Source organism: Oncorhynchus keta, chromosome 37 (genome assembly GCF_023373465.1).
Source record: "Oncorhynchus keta strain PuntledgeMale-10-30-2019 chromosome 37, Oket_V2, whole genome shotgun sequence".
NCBI classification, from domain to species: domain Eukaryota; kingdom Metazoa; phylum Chordata; class Actinopteri; order Salmoniformes; family Salmonidae; genus Oncorhynchus; species Oncorhynchus keta.
The window spans coordinates 21194809-21205582 of record NC_068457.1 but is presented as its reverse complement, the minus strand read 5'-3'; the positions used below and the strand labels follow the sequence as shown (position 1 = coordinate 21205582).

General features: G+C 48.5%; 2 long non-coding RNA genes across 3 annotated transcripts; both read left to right on the top strand.

Annotated features, from left to right (window-relative positions):
• The first annotated feature begins 5064 nt into the window (after positions 1-5064).
• Positions 5065-6084, top strand: LOC127916741 (uncharacterized). Of its 2 annotated transcripts, none has more exons than XR_008095778.1 (3): positions 5065-5197; positions 5237-5275; positions 6008-6084. It is a non-coding gene; the product is annotated as an uncharacterized LOC127916741 (long non-coding RNA). The 2 variants fall into 2 exon arrangements; XR_008095777.1 differs by lacking the exon at positions 6008-6084 and adding an exon at positions 5852-5975.
• A 1081-nt stretch (positions 6085-7165) lies between these two features.
• LOC127916740 (uncharacterized) lies at positions 7166-9771 on the top strand. The gene is made up of 3 exons (XR_008095776.1): positions 7166-7278; positions 8412-8497; positions 9348-9771. It is a non-coding gene; the product is annotated as an uncharacterized LOC127916740 (long non-coding RNA).
• Positions 9772-10774: the final 1003 nt, after the last annotated feature.

Here is a 10774-nt window from a genome sequence, read left to right as displayed (position 1 = left end):
CTTCTAGACCTATCGGCTGCCTTCGATACTGTGAACCATCAGATCCTCTCTCCACCCTCTCCGAGTTGGGCATCTCCGGCGCGGCCCACGCTTGGATTGCGCCCCTACCTGACAGGTCGCTCCTACCAGGTGGCGTGGCGAGAATCTGTCTCCTCACCACGCGCTCTCACCACTGGTGTCCCCAGGGCTCTGTTCTAGGCCCTCTCTTATTCTCGCTATACACCAAGTCACTTGGCTCTGTCATAACCTCACATGGTCTCTCCTATCATTGCTATGCAGACGACACACAATTAATCTTCTCCTTTCCCCCTTCTGATGACCAGGTGGCGAATCGCATCTCTGCATGTCTGGCAGACATATCAGTGTGGATGACGGATCACCACCTCAAGCTGAACCTCAGCAAGACGGAGCTCCTCTTCCTCCCGGGGAAGGACTGCCCGTTCCTTGATCGGTTGACAACTCCATTGTGTCCTCCTCCCAGAGCGCTAAGAACCTTGGCGTGATCCTGGACAACACCCTGACGTTCTCAACTAACATCAAGGCGGTGTCCCGTTCCTGTAGGTTCATGCTCTACAACATCCGCAGAGTACGACCCTGCCTCACACAGGAAGCGGCGCAGGTCCTAACCCAGGCACTTGTCATCTCCCGTCTTGATTACTGCAACTCGCTGTTGGCTGGGCTCCCTGCCTGTGCCATTAAACCCCTACAACTCATCCAGAACGCCGCAGCCCGTCTGGTGTTCAACCTTCCCAAGTTCTCTCACGTCACCCCGCTCCTCCGCTCTCTCCACTGGCTTCCAGTTGAAGCTCGCATCCGCTACAAGACCATGGTGCTCGCCTACGGAGCTGTGAGGGGAACGGCACCTCAGTACCTCCAGGCTCTGATCAGGCCCTACACCCAAACAAGGGCACTGCGTTCATCCACCTCTGGCCTGCTCGCTCCCTACCACTGAGGAAGTACAGTTCCCGCTCAGCCCAGTCAAAACTGTTCGCTGCCTGGCCCCCCCAATGGTGGAACAAACTCCCTCACGACGCCAGGACAGCGGAGTCAATCACCACCTTCCGGAGACACCTGAAACCCCACCTCTTCAAGGAATACCTAGGATAGGGTAAGTAAGGGTAAGTAATCCTTCTCACCCCCCCCTTCTCCCCCAACAAGATTTAGATGCAAGTGGCTGTTCCACTGGTTGTCATAAGGTGTATGCACCAATTTGTAAGTCGCTCTGGATAAGAGCGTCTGCTAAATGACTTAAATGTAAATGTAAATGTAAATCTTCCAATCTTTTACATTTTATCTGTCCTACCTCTTTTCACATGCTCTCATTTTCCTTCTGTCATTTCTTGATAGTTTCCTCCATTATCATGGAGTCTGGTATCTAGAAGCTAGTTTCCCAAATCGTGTAGCTATATTAGTGGCTGTCTGAAGGCAAGGGGAGCAGGCAGGCAGGCCGGTGTTCCTGGTCGGTTGGCTCCATCCTACACCGTGACAGAGAAGGCCAGTGGCCTGCGGCTGTGATTCAAACCACACTGGACACACAGGCACAGACACACGCACACAGACACACGCTGTGGTTAGAGGTTTCCAAACCCCTTTGAGCCACACTGGCCTCTGGTGAGCCACAGCGTCCGCGGGGTGTAGAGTGACAACTGAACTGCCCTCAGAACACACGTACACACACACACAAGCTCAGATAATGATACACACATCACTCTCAGACTAAATCGTCCCAAACTGCTTTGCTTTCCATTCCATCACTTTCCATCAGTCTAAAAGCTTTTATCCCTGCAGTATGAACAGCTGATTCTATCACACACGCTATTAACATACAGTACACACACACACACACACACGCACACGCACATGCACACACACACACACAAAATCAAGCAGTCACACACACATGATCATAGAGTCATTTCCATTCAATCACAGCGCATAGCCACACACACACACACACACACACACACACACACACACACACACACACACACACACACACACACACACACACACAGCACACGTGTGTACACACACACACACGCACGCACGCACGCACGCACGCACGCACGCACGCACGCACGCACGCACACACACACACACACACACACACACACACACACACACACACACACACACACACACACACACACACACACACACACACAAACATTCAGGTCTTGCCCTTATTGTGTTTCTCAGTCTCTGGTTTCATCCTGACACATGGTAATAGATTCCGCTGTAGGGCTGCGGCGCTGCTAAGTGGGGGAGAACGCTCAAGTTTCACTGAAAACAAATCGCTCTTTTCTTTTTCTCTCCTCTCCTTCTCAGCCCTGACCTTCCCTACCTCCCCCTCCTCATCTGTCCATCCTGTCTCTTCCCTTACACTCCTTTATAACCCCAAAGTTCCCCTCTCACCTCGTTCCCTCGGGTCCTCTCCTCTTCCTCTCAGTCATTCACTTCATCCCCTCGTTTTCCCTGAGTTTCACTATTTCTCTATTTTCCTGTTGGAATCATTCCTCTCATATCACTTTAGAACGTGTTAGATTCACCACTAATGCAGAAAGAGAGGCTGTACACAGATCTCTGTACCACCGAAAAGTGAAGCTTGATAAAGAAAGTGAGCAAAAACAATGGCAGAAATGTTGTCAGCTATGCTCACCTTGAAACCAAATGTCCCTATTTGGGGGCTTAAAACAGAGTATGAATAAAGCCCTAGGCATTATCTTCAGAAGCTAACACAACCCTACACCCAGTTGCTCTCCAGGGCTGGAGATGGAGCCCCTACAGTGGAAGCACCTGCTGTTGTCCTATGGAGGAGCAACACTGCCTCTCAGTGGCCACAGGGTGTAACAGCAGAGAGAGAGATCCCACTATAAAAGTCCCTTGTTATGCTTTACCTTACAGCACGATATTCAGGGGCGCAGCTTTAATTTTAAATATATATATATATATATATTTAATCCAGTAGGATAAACACTCCAAACAGCCTACCCGACCGCTCGGAAGCACCCGCATGCATGGTCCTCAAGCACACTGTTGCCTCGTTTGTACCTCATTCCAGATGAAAAACTGTGGGGGACAAAAAATTACATTTCTGAATGTAGGGGGGACATGTCACCCCATCCCCAGTGAAAGTTGCGCCTCTGATACATATGGTCATTGAAATATGTAATGTAAATGTAAATATCATTAAACGGTAAGTGCATAATGGTTACAGAACAATTTGCCATTGAATATCATTAACATTCAAAGAATCATTGGTCTTCTGGTGAAATAGGCTTCAGAGTGAGAGAGAGGTGGGGAAATGTTGAGCTAACGCATTATTCATGGTACATTAGTCATTAGTAATTAGAATTGCCTCTGACGACCAACCAGAGACAGATTAGATTTGACATTTGATTCCTTTAGCAGACTGACAAATACAGAGGCTGAGCCAGAGAGGGACAGAAAGCGACGAAGACAGACATAAGGAGAAAGAGAGAGAAAGAAAGACACACGGACGGACATGGAGACGGACAGAGATAGAAAGAGAGAAAGAGAGACACACAGACAAAGAGAGAGAGACAGTCTGGATCTTTAGGACCATCAGGAATGATGAATGGATAGGAAAGGAACACACCGTCCCTCACTCACCACCACACACACACACACACACACACACGCACACACACACACACACACACACACACACACACACACACACACACACACACACACACACACACACACACACACACACACACACACACACACACACACACACACACAGTCTCGGTCGAGAGACTCCGTTCAGACAGAGAGAGAGAGTAGTGAATAGCTTGATGCTCTAAGTTTGAATGTTCTCCTCCCAAGCCTAAACAAATCACACAAACACACACACACACACACACACACACCACACACACACACACACACACACACACACACACACACACACACACACACACACACACACACACACACACACACACACACACACACAGTCTCCGTCGAGAGACTCCGTTCAGAGTCACAGAGAGAGAGTAGTGAATAGCTTGATGCTCTAAGTTTGAATGTTCTCCTCCCAAGCCTAAACCACAAATCACACACACACACACACACACACACACACACACACACACACACACACACACACACACACACACACACACACACACACACACACACACACACACACACACACACACACACACACACAGTGCATTCGGAAAGTATTCAGACCCATTTACTTTTTACACATTTTGTTACGTTACAGTCTTATTCTAAAATGGATTAAATAAATGTTCTTCATCAATCGACATACAATATCAAAATCAAATCAAATCATATTTGTCACATGCGCTGAATACAACAGGTGTAGAACTTAGCCCTTAACCAACAATGCAGTTTTAAGAACATACATTAAAAAAAGTAAGGAATAACAAATCATTAAAGAACAGTAGTAAATAACAATAGCGGGGCGAAATACAGGGAGTACCGGTACAGAGTCAATGTGGAGGCTATATACAGGGGGTACCGGTACAGAGTCAATGTGGAGGTTATATACAGGGAGTACCGGTACAGAGTCAATGTGGAGGTTATATACAGGGAGTACCGGTACAGAGTCAATGTGGAGGCTATATACAGGGAGTACCGGTACAGAGTAAATGTGGAGGCTATATACAGGGAGTACCGGTACAGAGTCAATGTGGAGGCTATATACAGGGGGTACCGGTACAGAGTCAATGTGGAGGCTATATACAGGGAGTACCGGTACAGAGTCAATGTGGAGGTTATATACAGGGAGTACCGGTACAGAGTCAATGTGGAGGTTATATACAGGGAGTACCGGTACAGAGTCAATGTGGAGGCTATATACAGGGGTACCGGTACAGAGTCAATGTGGAGGTTATATACAGGGGTACCGGTACAGAGTCAATGTGGAGGCTATATACAGGGGTACCGGTACAGAGTCAATGTGGAGGTTATATACAGGGAGTACCGGTACAGAGTCAATGTGGAGGCTATATACAGGGAGTACCGGTACAGAGTCAATGTGGAGGTTATATACAGGGAGTACCGGTACAGAGTCAATGTGGAGGTTATATACAGGGAGTACCGGTACAGAGTCAATGTGGAGGCTATATACAGGGGGTACCGGTACAGAGTCAATGTGGAGGTTATATACAGGGAGTACCGGTACAGAGTCAATGTGGAGGTTATATACAGGGAGTACCGGTACAGAGTCAATGTGGAGGCTATATACAGGGGGTACCGGTACAGAGTCAATGTGGAGGTTATATACAGGGAGTACCGGTACAGAGTCAATGTGGAGGCTATATACAGGGGTACCGGTACAGAGTCAATGTGGAGGCTATATACAGGGGGTACCGGTACAGAGTCAATGTGGAGGCTATATACAGGGGTACCGGTACAGAGTCAATGTGGAGGCTATATACAGGGGTACCGGTACAGAGTCAATGTGGAGGCTATATACAGGGAGTACCGGTACAGAGTCAATGTGGAGGCTATATACAGGAGTACCGGTACAGAGTCAATGTGGAGGTTATATACAGGGGTACCGGTACAGAGTCAATGTGGAGGCTATATACAGGGGGTACCGGTACAGAGTCAATGTGGAGGTTATATACAGGGGTACCGGTACAGAGTCAATGTGGAGGCTATATACAGGGGGTACCGGTACAGAGTCAATGTGGAGGCTATATACAGGGGTACCGGTACAGAGTCAATGTGGAGGCTATATACAGGGGTACCGGTACAGAGTCAATGTGGAGGCTATATACAGGGGTACCGGTACAGAGTCAATGTGGAGGCTATATACAGGGAGTACCGGTACAGAGTCAATGTGGAGGCTATATACAGGGAGTACCGGTACAGAGTCAATGTGGAGGCTATATACAGGGGGTACCGGTACAGAGTCAATGTGGAGGCTATATACAGGGGGTACCGGTACAGAGTCAATGTGGAGGCTATATACTGGGAGTACCGGTACAGAGTCAATGTGGAGGCTATATACAGGGAGTACCGGTACAGAGTCAATGTGGAGGCTATATACAGGGGGTACCGGTACAGAGTCAATGTGGAGGCTATATACAGGAGTACCGGCACAGAGTCAATGTGGAGGCTATATACAGGGGTACCGGTACAGAGTCAATGTGGAGGCTATATACAGGGGTACCGGTACAGAGTCAATGTGGAGGCTATATACAGGGAGTACCGGTACAGAGTCAATGTGGAGGCTATATACAGGGGTACCGGTACAGAGTCAATGTGGAGGCTATATACAGGGGTACCGGTAGAGTCAATGTGGAGGCTATATACAGGGGTACCGGTACAGAGTCAATGTGTCAATGTGGAGGCTATATACAGGGGTACCGGTACAGAGTCAATGTGTCAATGTGGAGGCTATATACAGGGGTACCGGTACAGAGTCAATGTGGAGGCTATATACAGGGGTACCGGTACAGAGTCAATGTGTCAGTGTGGAGGCTATATACAGGGGTACCGGTACAGAGTCAATGTGTCAATGTGGAGGCTATATACAGGGGGTACCGGTACAGAGTCAATCTGGAGGCTATATACAGGGGAGTACCTGTACAGAGTCAATGTGGAGGCTATATACAGGGGGTACCAGAGTCACAGAGTCAATGTGGAGGCTATATACAGGGGGTACCGGTACAGAGTCAATCAATGTGGAGGCTATATACAGGGGTACCGGTACAGAGTCAATGTGTCAATGTGGAGGCTATATACAGGGACTACCGGTACAGAGTCAATGTGGAGGCTATATACAGGGGTACCGGTACAGAGTCAATGTGTCAATGTGGAGGCTATATACAGGGGTACCGGTACAGAGTCAATGTGGAGGCTATATACAGGGGTACCGGTACAGAGTCAATGTGTGGAGGCTATATACAGGGGTACCGGTACAGAGTCAATGTCAATGTGGAGGCTATATACAGGGGGTACCGGTACAGAGTCAATGTGGAGGCTATATACAGGGGGTACCGGTACAGAGTCAATGTGGAGGCTATATACAGGGGGTACCGGTACAGAGTCAATGTGGAGGCTATATACAGGGGGTACCGGTACAGAGTCAATGTGGAGGCTATATACAGGGGGTACCGGTACAGAGTCAATGTGGAGGCTATATACAGGGGTACCGGTACAGAGTCAATGTGTCAATGTGGAGGCTATATACAGGGGGTACCGGTACAGAGTCAATGTGTCAATGTGGAGGCTATATACAGGGGGTACCGGTACAGAGTCAATGTGGAGGTTATATACAGGGAGTACCGGTACAGAGTCAATGTGGAGGCTATATACAGGGGTACCGGTACAGAGTCAATGTGGAGGCTATATACAGGGGGTACCGGTACAGAGTCAATGTGGAGGCTATATACAGGGGGTACCGGTAGAGAGTCAATGTGGAGGCTATATACAGGGGGTACCGGTACAGAGTCAATGTGTCAATGTGGAGGCTATATACAGGGGGTACCGGTACAGAGTCAATGTGTCAATGTGGAGGCTATATACAGGGGGTACCGGTACAGAGTCAATGTGGAGGCTATATACAGGGGTACCGGTACAGAGTCAATGTGTCAATGTGGAGGCTATATACAGGGGGTACCGGTACAGAGTCAATGTGGAGGCTATATACAGGGGGTACCGGTACAGAGTCAATGTGGAGGCTATATACAGGGGGTACCGGTACAGAGTCAATGTGTCAGTGTGGAGGCTATATACAGGGGGTACCGGTACAGAGTCAATGTGTCAATGTGGAGGCTATATACAGGGGGTACCGGTACAGAGTCAATCTGGAGGTTATATACAGGAGTACCTGTACAGAGTCAATGTGGAGGCTATATACAGGGGGTACCGGTACAGAGTCAATGTGGAGGCTATATACAGGGGGTACCGGTACAGAGTCAATGTGTCAATGTGGAGGCTATATACAGGGGGTACCGGTACAGAGTCAATATGTCAATGTGGAGGCTATATACAGGGGGTACCGGTACAGAGTCAATGTGGAGGCTATATACAGGGGTACCGGTAGAGTCAATGTGTCAATGTGGAGGCTATATACAGGGACTACCGGTACAGAGTCAATGTGGAGGCTATATACAGGGGGTACCGGTACAGAGTCAATGTGTCAATGTGGAGGCTATATACAGGGGGTACCGGTACAGAGTCAATGTGTCAATGTGGAGGCTATATACAGGGAGTACCGGTACAGAGTCAATGTGGAGGCTATATACAGGGGGTACCGGTACAGAGTCAATGTGGAGGCTATATACAGGGGGTACCGGTACAGAGTCAATGTGGAGACTATATACAGGGGTACCTTTACAGAGTCAATGTGGAGGCTATATACAGGGGTACCGGTACAGAGTCAATGTGTCAATGTGGAGGCTATATACAGGGGGTACCGGTACAGAGTCAATGTGTCAATGTGGAGGCTATATACAGGGGGTACCGGTACAGAGTCAATGTGGAGGTTATATACAGGGAGTACCGGTACAGAGTCAATGTGGAGGCTATATACAGGGGTACCGGTACAGAGTCAATGTGGAGGCTATATACAGGGGATACCGGTACAGAGTCAATGTGGAGGCTATATACAGGGGGTACCGGTACAGAGTCAATGTGGAGGCTATATACAGGGGGTACCGGTACAGAGTCAATGTGTCAATGTGGAGGCTATATACAGGGGTACCGGTACAGAGTCAATGTGTCAATGTGGAGGCTATATACAGGGGTACCGGTACAGAGTCAATGTGGAGGCTATATACAGGGGTACCGGTACAGAGTCAATGTGTCAATGTGGAGGCTATATACAGGGGGTACCGGTACAGAGTCAATGTGGAGGCTATATACAGGGGGTACCGGTACAGAGTCAATGTGGAGGCTATATACAGGGGGTACCGGTACAGAGTCAATGTGTCAGTGTGGAGGCTATATACAGGGGGTACCGGTACAGAGTCAATGTGTCAATGTGGAGGCTATATACAGGGGGTACCGGTACAGAGTCAATCTGGAGGTTATATACAGGGAGTACCTGTACAGAGTCAATGTGGAGGCTATATACAGGGGGTACCGGTACAGAGTCAATGTGGAGGCTATATACAGGGTACCGGTACAGAGTCAATGTGTCAATGTGGAGGCTATATACAGGGGTACCGGTACAGAGTCAATGTGTCAATGTGGAGGCTATATACAGGGGTACCGGTACAGAGTCAATGTGTCAATGTGGAGGCTATATACAGGGGTACCGGTACAGAGTCAATGTGTCAATGTGGAGGCTATATACAGGGGTACCGGTACAGAGTCAATGTGTCAATGTGGAGGCTATATACAGGGGGTACCGGTACAGAGTCAATGTGTCAATGTGGAGGCTATATACAGGGGGTACCGGTACAGAGTCAATGTGGAGGCTATATACAGGGGGTACCGGTACAGAGTCAATGTGGAGGCTATATACAGGGGGTACAGAGTCAATGTGGAGGTTATATACAGGGGGTACCGGTACAGAGTCAATGTGGAGGCTATATACAGGGAGTACTGGTACAGAGTCAATGTGGAGGTTATATACAGGGGGTACCGGTACAGAGTCAATGTGGAGGCTATATACAGGGGGTACCGGTACAGAGTCAATGTGGAGGCTATATACAGGGAGTACCGGCACAGAGTCAATGTGGAGGCTATATACAGAGAGTACCGGTACAGAGTCAATGTGTCAATGTGGAGGCTATATACAGGGGGTACTGGTACAGAGTCAATGTGGAGGCTATATACAGGGGGTACCGGTACAGAGTCAATGTGTCAATGTGGAGGCTATATACAGGGGGTACCGGTACAGAGTCAATGTGGAGGCTATATACAGGGGGTACCGGTACAGAGTCAATGTGGAGGTTATATACAGGGAGTACCTGTACAGAGTCAATGTGGAGGCTATATACAGGGGGTACCGGTACAGAGTCAATGTGGAGGCTATATACAGGGGGTACCGGTACAGAGTCAATGTGTCAATGTGGAGGCTATATACAGGGGGTACCGGTACAGAGTCAATATGTCAAGGTAATTGAGGTAATATGTACACATGTAGGTAGAGTTATTAAAGTGACTATGCATAGATAATAACATAGAGCGGAAGCAGCATAGAAGGGGGGCAATGAGTCTTATGGCTTGGGGGTAGAAGCTGTTTAGAAGCCTCTTGGACCTAGACTTGGCGCTCCGGTACCACTTGCCGTGCAGTAGCAGAGAGAACAGTCTATGACTTGGGTGGCTGGAGTCTTTGACAATTTTATGGCCTTCCTCTGACACCTGGTATAGAGGTCCTGGTTGGCAGGAAACTTAGCCCCGGTGATGTACTGGGCCGTACGCACTACCCTCTGTAGTGCCTTGTGGTCGGAGGCTGAGCAGTTGCCATACCAGCCTGTGATGCAACCCGTCAGGATGCTCTCGATGCTGCAGCTGTAAAACCTTTTGAGGATCTGAGGCCCCATGCCAAATATTTTCAGTCTCCTGAGGGGGAATAGGTTTTGTTGTGCCCTCTTCACGACTGTCAATGCCCCATAATGACAAATGGCAAAAACTGTTTTTAATTGTTTTTTTTAGATAAAAGCTCTGATGGATCCTGTTTCCATTGATCATCCTTGAGATGTTTCTACAGCTTGATTGGAGTCCACCTGTGGTAAATTAAATTGATTGGACATGATTTAGAAAGGCACACACCTGTCAGTAAAAGGCACATGACAGCCTGCTTGGAGTTTAC